This window comes from Ochotona princeps, chromosome 2, assembly GCF_030435755.1.
Source record: "Ochotona princeps isolate mOchPri1 chromosome 2, mOchPri1.hap1, whole genome shotgun sequence".
NCBI classification, from domain to species: Eukaryota; Metazoa; Chordata; class Mammalia; order Lagomorpha; family Ochotonidae; genus Ochotona; species Ochotona princeps.
The window spans coordinates 117,755,391-117,764,394 of record NC_080833.1 but is presented as its reverse complement, the minus strand read 5'-3'; the positions used below and the strand labels follow the sequence as shown (position 1 = coordinate 117,764,394).

Genomic DNA, 9,004 nt, shown 5'->3' with positions numbered 1-9,004 from the left:
CAGTTTTGATTTGATTTTTTCCAATACTAATGCTATTAAACATCTTTTAATATACTTATTGCGTATGTGTTTATCTTTGAAGCAATATCTTTTGAAAAATCTTTTGCTGATTTCTTAATCAAGTTGCTTATCTTTATATGTGTACTATTGGGTTGCAAAAATTCTTTATGAATTCTGTTTGTAAATTCCTTATATGTGTTGGCAAGTATTGTCTCACTTTATGAGTTTGTAGTTTAACTTTTTTTTTCTTTTTTTTACAAAGTCAGATATACAGAGAGGAGGAGAGACAGAGAGGAAGATCTTCCGTCCGATGATTCACTCCCCAAGTGAGCTGCAATCGCCGGTGCGCGCCTATCCGAAGCAGGGAACCAGGAACCTCTTCCAGGTCTCCCACACGGGTGCAGGGTCCCAAGGCCTTGGGCCGTCCTCAACTGCTTTCCCAGGCCACAAGCAGGGAGCTGGATGGGAAGTGGAGCTGCCGGGATTAGAACCGGCGCCCATATGGGATCCTGGTGCATTCAAGGCGAGGACTTAAGCCGCTAGGTCACACCGCCGGGCCGTAGTTTAACTTTTCTAATGGTGTTCTTTGAAGCCTAGAAGTTTTAGTTTTGTTAGAGTCTAGTCTAACTATTTTTCCTTTATACATTTAAGTCTTAGATACATTTCAATACTTTGGTGTATTTTCACTGCAAAAACTGCCAATTTTTTGTTTCTTATTCAGGTAAACAGCTAAGAGACTTACATATAGTGTGTACTTAGTTTCCAAGTCCAGAATTCTGTTTCCTCATTAGTTTTGAGCAAAACAATTGATTCCACATCACAACAATGTTTAAAGGACATTCTTTAAGAGAATGTAAACTCTAACTCAGTTTTGATTGTATCTTTGATACTGTTAAAGTCAGACTCAAAGAATCTCTAATTTATATGTTTATAATTATAAATGAAAATATAGCTTAGGTATTTCTATGGCCTGCAGGAATTCGATTCTGTATTGTATGGATTGGCAGTCCTCCAAAAGTTGGAAGCTCTGCGACTAAAGCAGACAACAGGTGTCTGCTTATCTTTAAGAAAGGTAGGACAATCTTTACATAGGCAGCTACACTGCAGAAGACATAACATGCTGGATAAGCTGTATTAGGTCCAGTTACTTCTGAGATTCTTATTTTAACTCTTAATTTTTAAACACGTTAAGTCGAACATCATTATTTGTATTAAACAGTTAAAGATAATGAGACTTTGGGGATGGCATTTGGGGCAACAGATTAAGCTGCCACCTGCAACACTGGCATCCTATATGAATACTGATGGAGTCCCCGTTGCACTGCTTCCAATCCAGATACCCAGTACTATGTCTGGGAAAGCTGTGGGAAATGACCCAAAGACCTGGGTCCCTGCCACCCATGTGGATGACCTGGGTGGCGTTCCAGGCTTCAGCCATCAGCCTGACCTTGGTCCAGTCATTTTGGGAAGTGGAGCACAGGATGAAAGCGTGCTCTCTCTCTCTCTCTGTGTCTCTCCCTCTGTTTCTGAAACTCTGCCTTTCAAACAAATAAATCTTTAATTAAATATGCTTAAACCTATGACTGTAAAGGCAGAGCCATGGGAAACAGAGAGAAGTAATTCTAAGATGAACAACACTGTGAAAGAGTTTGGCTTGGATCAATTTTACTTTATAAATTAACTGCACTGAAGTATAATCTCCATAAAATTAACCAACTTAAAATGTATATATTATTCTGAATTTTAATACATATATATGACTCTGGAATATATATTTTATATATATAACCACTATGCTAATCAAAATACAGACTATTTCCATCAACCTAATGGGTTCTTTGTGCTACTTAACAGTTCATTTGCACAGCTATGTTTACAGACAACAACTGACTTGCTTTTTGTCACTTTAAATCCATTTTTTTCTGTTCTAGAACTTCATACAAATGGAAATGTAAAGTCGGTACTCATTTGTGCCTCATTTTTTGCCTCCTAAAGTGTTTTTGAGATTCATCCTAGTTATTTTATGTATCAGCGGCTAATTGTTTTCCCCTACTAGATGAGATTTCATTATTTGAATGTATCATGATAAGTTTATGCACTTACCTATTTTTGGACATTTGGATTTATTACTATTTATCTTTTATATAAAACAACCAGATTGAATGCATATTACAATACAAATCAAGGAACACAGCGACACCTCCACTTTCCCACTGCATCACTAGCAACCCTGTCCAACTCTCCTTCCTCCTGACTTCTTTTTCAAACATTTTTACAATGACATAATTTAAGTTGGTTTCATAATCACAGACTTAACATTCCATTAGGTCAGAGACTTAACAAACAGCAAGTAGGAACAGTATTACACAAGAGTGTAGTCAAAGGCTGTGAACAGTAATCAAATCTCAAAATGTCAGTTTCACTTGTTTGGATTGCATGCTTTTATATTCCATATTTTAAGCACCGCAGACCAGGGAGAGCATGGTACTTGTCTTTAGGACTGGCTTATTTCCTTATGCGTAGTGATTTCCTGCTATATCCATTTTGTGAAAGACAGAACTTCATTCTTTCTTGTGGCTGAGTAGTCTTCCATAGCATATATTTACCTAATTTTCTTTATTTAGTTATCTGTTCATTGACACCTGCGTTGATTCCATATCTGAGCTACTGTGAACTGAGCTACTATAAGCATGGGAGTACAGGTAACCTTCTTATGTGCTGATTTCATTTTGTTTGGATAAACACTCAGGAGTGGGACATGGTAGATCTATTTTTACGTTTCATAGGAGTCCCCATACTGTCTTCAGTAAAGGTTGCATCAGTTTATACTCCTTGCACAGGAATATTAAGATATCTTTCCCCTTACATTCTCAGCAGAAATATTGTTTTCTGGTTTCAGTGTGATAGCCATTCTAACTAGAGCACTTCCTTATGACAAAAACTCACCCACAAGATATATGTTTATAGATATTACTGGTTCCTTTATTTTCTATTACTCGTCTTTTTCCATAATTTTATATGTTTTCCATGAACTTTTTGAGGACTGCCTCGTAGGGTAGGTTGCCTTCCCTTTCTGTGTGCCTTTCAGAACTTCCCTGTTGAGGCACAACTCATTTACCTTTTGGGAAATGTACCTTTTGAAGAGACTCCCCCAGTGATCTAAGGACGTCCAAATGGGGTCTTCTCTTAATTATCATAGTTAGTTCAATCTTCTCTCTCTCTTTAAGTAGACTTATGATTGTGCCTCTGGTAATCTCTGATAATTGTGTCACCCTGAGGCCGGATGGTTAACATTCAACACATGGACCTTTGGGGGGTTGTGAATACTGAAACTAATGCTCCAACAGGGGCAGCCCACATTGGACTAGATATTTAGAGGGAATTGGGACTTTGTGGTACAGTTCTATTTCAGTCAGGTCAATTTCACAAAGAGATTGATATAATACTGAGACAGTAATGAGAGTTTTTGCTCACATATTGAGAAGTTCAGAGGATGGTGATAGGAAAGCAGAAATAATGAATAATTGTCACAGATTGGCAGGCATATGCAGAATATATGATTTGAAGTTTGGGTGATGAACAGGCTAGGAAGGTCAAATTTCTGATTATTACTGAGGCCCCCCCAAATGGGCATCTCTCAGGAAACTCAACTTGGAGACTGGGTCGAGTCCTAAATGTTTCCCTTGGTGCTATAACCCCAGATGATCCTTTGTAACTTATTCTACTTTTAAAGATGGCTTCTTAAGTTTTGTAAAGATTTATTTTATTTTTATTACAAAGTCAGATATACTGAGAGGAGGAGAGACAGAGAGGAAGATCTTCTGTCCAATGATTCACTCCCCAAGTGAGCGCAACGGCCAGTGCTGTGCCGATCCAGGAACCAGGAACCTCTTCCGGGTCTCCCACACGGGTGCAGGGTCCCAAGGCCTTGGGCCGTCCTCAACTGCTTTCCCAGGCCACAAGCAGGGAGCTGGATGGGAAGTGGAGCTGCTGGGATTAGAACCGGCGCCCATATGGGATCCTGGTGCATTCAAGGTGAGGACTTTAGCCACTAGGCCACTGCACTGGGCCCTAAAGATGGCTTCTTAAGTTTTGTAAAGACTTCATGGGTGATTCTTTGTCTTTTGGCCTTGTTCTCAGCTCATTTTCCAGACCTATAGCTACTTCTGCCTCTATTTTCTCACAACTGATGCTTTTCAGGGCTCACTCTCCCAGAGAACAGCAAGTGCTTTAGGAATGTGCCTTCCTGCCACAAATTCCCTGCTGCAGAGGAACTTCAAAAGCCATGTTAGATCTCTGAGATGAATATGAGTATGGAGCCACACATTTGTGAATGATCATATAACCTCTGGTTCCCTTGAAGTTAATTTAGTTCTTTTCACATATATATTTGATTTTTCTAACTCCAGTCTTTCCTATTGATACAGATTTTCAAAATCTTGAGAGATGTTATTAGCTGAATATTTATAGGTGCTTGTAATAATAAAGACATGAACATCTAAAAAATCATATCATACAGTAGTTTATGTTTTATTTTTTATTAGCAAAAGGTCAGCTGCTAAATTTGAGAATATTAGGAACAATCACATTAATAATGAAACCAAAATGAGGGCAATTGCCCTTGCATGAGCAATTGTCATCTTATTAAAATGCTTACAGTTTGGATATTTTTCAATGTTCACTTAAATATTAGTCATTGAAATTGATAAAATAATAGTTTCTGCTTATTTAACATCTCCTACTCAGTGACCTCAAACAGCTAAATTAAATATATTGCATATATTAGAGAAATACTGACTTGATGTCTCTGAACGAATTTCTGCTCTGATACTTTCACTGTCTTCCTGAGCATGGTCACTTTTGCATTGGCAAAGCTCTGATGATTTCTGTTGGTTTCCATGTTTTTAATAATTGATTTATCTATTTATTTAAAAATTTATTTTTACTTGATAGGCAGATTTTCAGAGGGAAGGTGGAGAAAAAGAGCGAAAGACAGAGAGAGAATACTTCCATCCACTAACTGACTCTGTACATGGGCACAATGGCTGGAGCTGAGACAGTGTGAAGCCAGATTCCAGGAGCTTCTTACGGGTCTCCCACATGGGTGCATGGACCCAACCACTTGGGCCACCATATGCCCTTGTGAAGCCATTAGCTGGGTGCTGAATTATAAATGGAGCAGTAGGAATATGAATCGGCATCATAGGGTAGCCAGCATTGCAGGGGACGGCTTCACCTACTATGCCACAAGGCTGGCCCCAGGCTTTGATTTTTTTTTTTAAACAAAAAAATTGGATCTTCAAACACTGGGAAGGTTTCAGTAGCATAGATTTTAAAAAATTAAACGTATCTACCATATTCCAGAGTGCCTTCCACTTAATTAACTAAGATCTTTGTTAGAAATTCAAAGCATCTAGTAAGGCTGCTATGTGGAAACATCTTTTTTCCCAAGGACCCAGTGAAATTCATTGTAAAGAAAAAAATGTGCACTGGTGATGATGATGATGATGATGGCAGTGATGAATAAAGCATGAGTGATAGCACCCATCTTTACTGAAAGTCCTTTGTGCCAGACGTTTTACATTAATTTTTTGTCCTCATGAAACCTTTGAGAATGGGAGATTTATTATTTATATTTTGAAGATGACGGATCTTAGTTTCAATAAAGTAATATAACCTATCCACAAATCATACAATTTATGACTGGATGAATCAAGATGCAGGTAAAAGAATGTCTCCGTATGAGGCTGAGTCTCAACTGCATTTTTCTGAATCTTCTTTCTAGCATTTTCAGGACACTACTGTTCTTTTCTCACTTCCAAATTTGTCAGGGAAATAAAAAGCTGTCCCTTCTTTTCACCAAAATATTTAGTAAAACAATTATTATCATAATAGCAAAGGAATTCTGTGCTTATTCATTTGATTTTTGGGAAAAAATCATGAGGTAGAAATTATGTCAACCCTTAATCTGATACTCACAAAACCTATGTAATTTGTTAAATATCATAAAACTGTTAAGTGATAGAGTTGGCCAATTTCCTGCTTCCTAATTCTACTTGGTTTTCCTACTACATCTTTGGGTCTCTCATACGGGTTACAAAATGTTACAGGGCCTGGCAGAGTAGCCTAGTGGCTAAAGTCCTTGCCTTGCATGCCCTGGGATCCCATATGGGTGCTGGTTCGTGTCCTGGCTGCTCCACTTCCCATCCAGCTCCACTTCCCATGCAGCAGTGGAACATGACCCAAAACTTCAGCACCCTGCAGCCACGTGGAAGACCCTTGGATCATCTCAACTCTGGCCATCGAGGCCGTCTAGGGACTGAACCAGAGTACAGAAGATCTTTCTCTGTCTCTCCTTCTCACTGTAGATATGAACTCCCAATAAAAAACCAAATCTTTAAAAAATTGCTAGAAAGTTTTCAAGGAATATGTTATTTAATTGGAGTTTTATGTTGCCATATGATAGAATTTTATTCTTTGGTAGAAATGTCACGCCATTTATTGGAATTTACCAGAAATTATTTATTCTGATGATGTAACGCCAGATCACTTAAGAAGTGAGCTAAAAAAAAAAAGCTCAATTATCTGTGTTCAATAAACAATAAAATACAGTCTCAAAATGATTGCCAGCAATAACATCTTATAAAATAAAATATCTATAGTTAAGCAAAAAGTTACATCTTACCTGGCTTATCCTGACAGTAGGATGATGTAGGCACTCCTGATTTCTTTGCAGTGGACCCTGTCCTAGAACAGGTGTAAAGCACCAATCGTTTTTCCCACTCTTTTGTGAATTGCAGTCCAAGATCATTTATCTGCGAAGAAATAGAGCCATGATTTGAACTCAGTCCTTTGACTTCAAAGCCATCAGTCTGCTTAGGATGTTTTCACCCTTCTCCTGAACTCCATTATGTGTAAGTCCTTCAAACATTTGCTCTTAACACTCTCTTTAGGTGAAATGAAAATAAACTCTCCCTTATTCCCAAGTTCAGTGCTAAATACCTATTTGTGCTTCCTGACTCAGTTCAAATATTACTTCGTTTGTTCAGTGCTGTATTTTTAACCATTAACTATATACAGAGAATTAAGCCAAGGTTTACACGCTTGTGTTGGACATATTCTGGCCACAAAAAGACATGGTTGTGTGGGGAAGACAGACAATGACATGACAGATTGTTACGTGGTGAAGGAGAGGGAATGGAAAGTCTGACGCTTTCAGAATCATTGCTGATGAGCCTCATACCATCGATGACAATGTTCTGTGCCATCCAAGGCGGAAAGCACAAACCTTGACAGCAATACTCACACCGAATCAGATTCTCCGATGCACACAGCTTCATATAGCACAGTCTCTAATTCCCAGTGTGTTGGGAACCCAGTTAAATCTGTATCTTGGGATGATTTTAGTGAACCATAAATAGTCTCACTCAAGTTGATTGTGTTGTGGGTATAATCGGATTCCATGAAGTAGTTTGTAAGCCTGATGAAGTAGGTCCCCGTACATCTTTGATTTCACTGTCTGATGATCTCTGTAGTACATTTCCACATTTCTTAAGGACGGAAGGATACAGCTCATTCCCCAGTTAGCTTCACTGCTGATGCTGCTGACCTGCTCTGGCCCTCACAGTTCCTGAGTCTCTTATCATGGAGAACAGTTATCATCGTTGTGCTCTTCAACCTCTGCCCGTAGGTCACCTTTCCATGTCAACACTCAGAGTCCTCTCACGACCACGGTTTTCACAGATGGAACTCTCCATTGTTTCCTACTCATCCTCCCTCCTGTTTCACAGATTCCTGCACTGCAGAGCCAGTTCAGCTGTCTGTTCAAGTCAGCATCTATTGTAATCATGGATACTTGGCAAGTCGTTTAAAACCATTTGCTGCAGTTTCTTTACCTATGGAATAGAGATCATAACATAGTGTGGAGAATCCACTGAAAAAAATCAGCTTAGATAGAATAGGAAAGAGTTTATGAGTTCTTTCACAATTTGTTTTGCACTACTTCTTTGAAACTCACCCTGTACTACTTGTGGCAAGATTATATGCCTAGGTCTTCTGTGTCTCCTACTAGATTTTCGTTTTATTAATTATTTTGCATTATGTGACAGTTTCATAGGCTCTGGAAATCCCCCCACCCCTCCCCATGCCCTTTCCCCATGGTGGATTCCTCCACCTTGATGCAGTATTACAGTTCAAATTCAATCAAGGTTCTTTCTTTGCAAACATATGCCAAGCATAGAGTCTAGCAACTTATTGTCCAGATGGATTGAACAGTTTCTTGGGGAGACTATTTCTGATCCGAAGGTAGAGCTGGCAGAATATCGTCCCAATCAATTAAGAGTCCCAACATAACATCAACAACAATTGTCTCCTACTAGATTTTAAACCCAAGCAGGAATATATCTAACTTCATGGGCATTTAAGACACTGTATGAAAAACAAGCAGAAGATGGTAAAGGATTTTTTTTTGTAAAGGGTTTTAATGAAGAAAATATGTTTATATGTCTTAAACTATCCTCAGTGCTCTATATTTGTATCCTGTTTTCCTCTTGGAGAAGAATGTGTATGTATTTAGTTAGATTCAAAAATGTTTTGTGATCTGTTCTCTTCCTGTTTGTTGTAGGGTTTCTTCTGCAGGTCTCTGATGGAAGCATTCCATGGAGCATTTGAAATAAGAGTCAGAGCTGCAGGTTTTGTAGCTGACATAGGGTTAGGGATCCAGCAAGTCTGACAGCTGTTATGACCTTACAGTCTTTTCATTTCTTCTTCTTCTTTTTAATAACACGTGGCCTCATTTTCCTGTCCAGCTTCCTTATTAAGGGACATGAAATTCTGTTTGAAAGAAAGACTGCCAAGGATGTGAGATTCTCTCGAACAATTTTTTTTCTAGGTTACGTGGCTTTGTTGGGTACAGTTATTTGCACATTTATTCTGGGTTCTAGAAACTTTCAAAGCTTCTGTTTGAATAAGGGGTTCACCCATGAATTATATAACTTATTCCAGG

The 9,004-nt window shown here is 38.6% G+C and overlaps 1 long non-coding RNA gene across 1 annotated transcript; it reads left to right on the top strand.

Annotated features, from left to right (window-relative positions):
* Nucleotides 1–883: 883 nt before the first annotated feature.
* Nucleotides 884–7,648, top strand: LOC131479610 (uncharacterized). Its single transcript, XR_009245008.1, has 3 exons — nt 884–1,072; nt 6,801–6,914; nt 7,557–7,648. It is a non-coding gene; the product is annotated as an uncharacterized LOC131479610 (long non-coding RNA).
* Nucleotides 7,649–9,004: the final 1,356 nt, after the last annotated feature.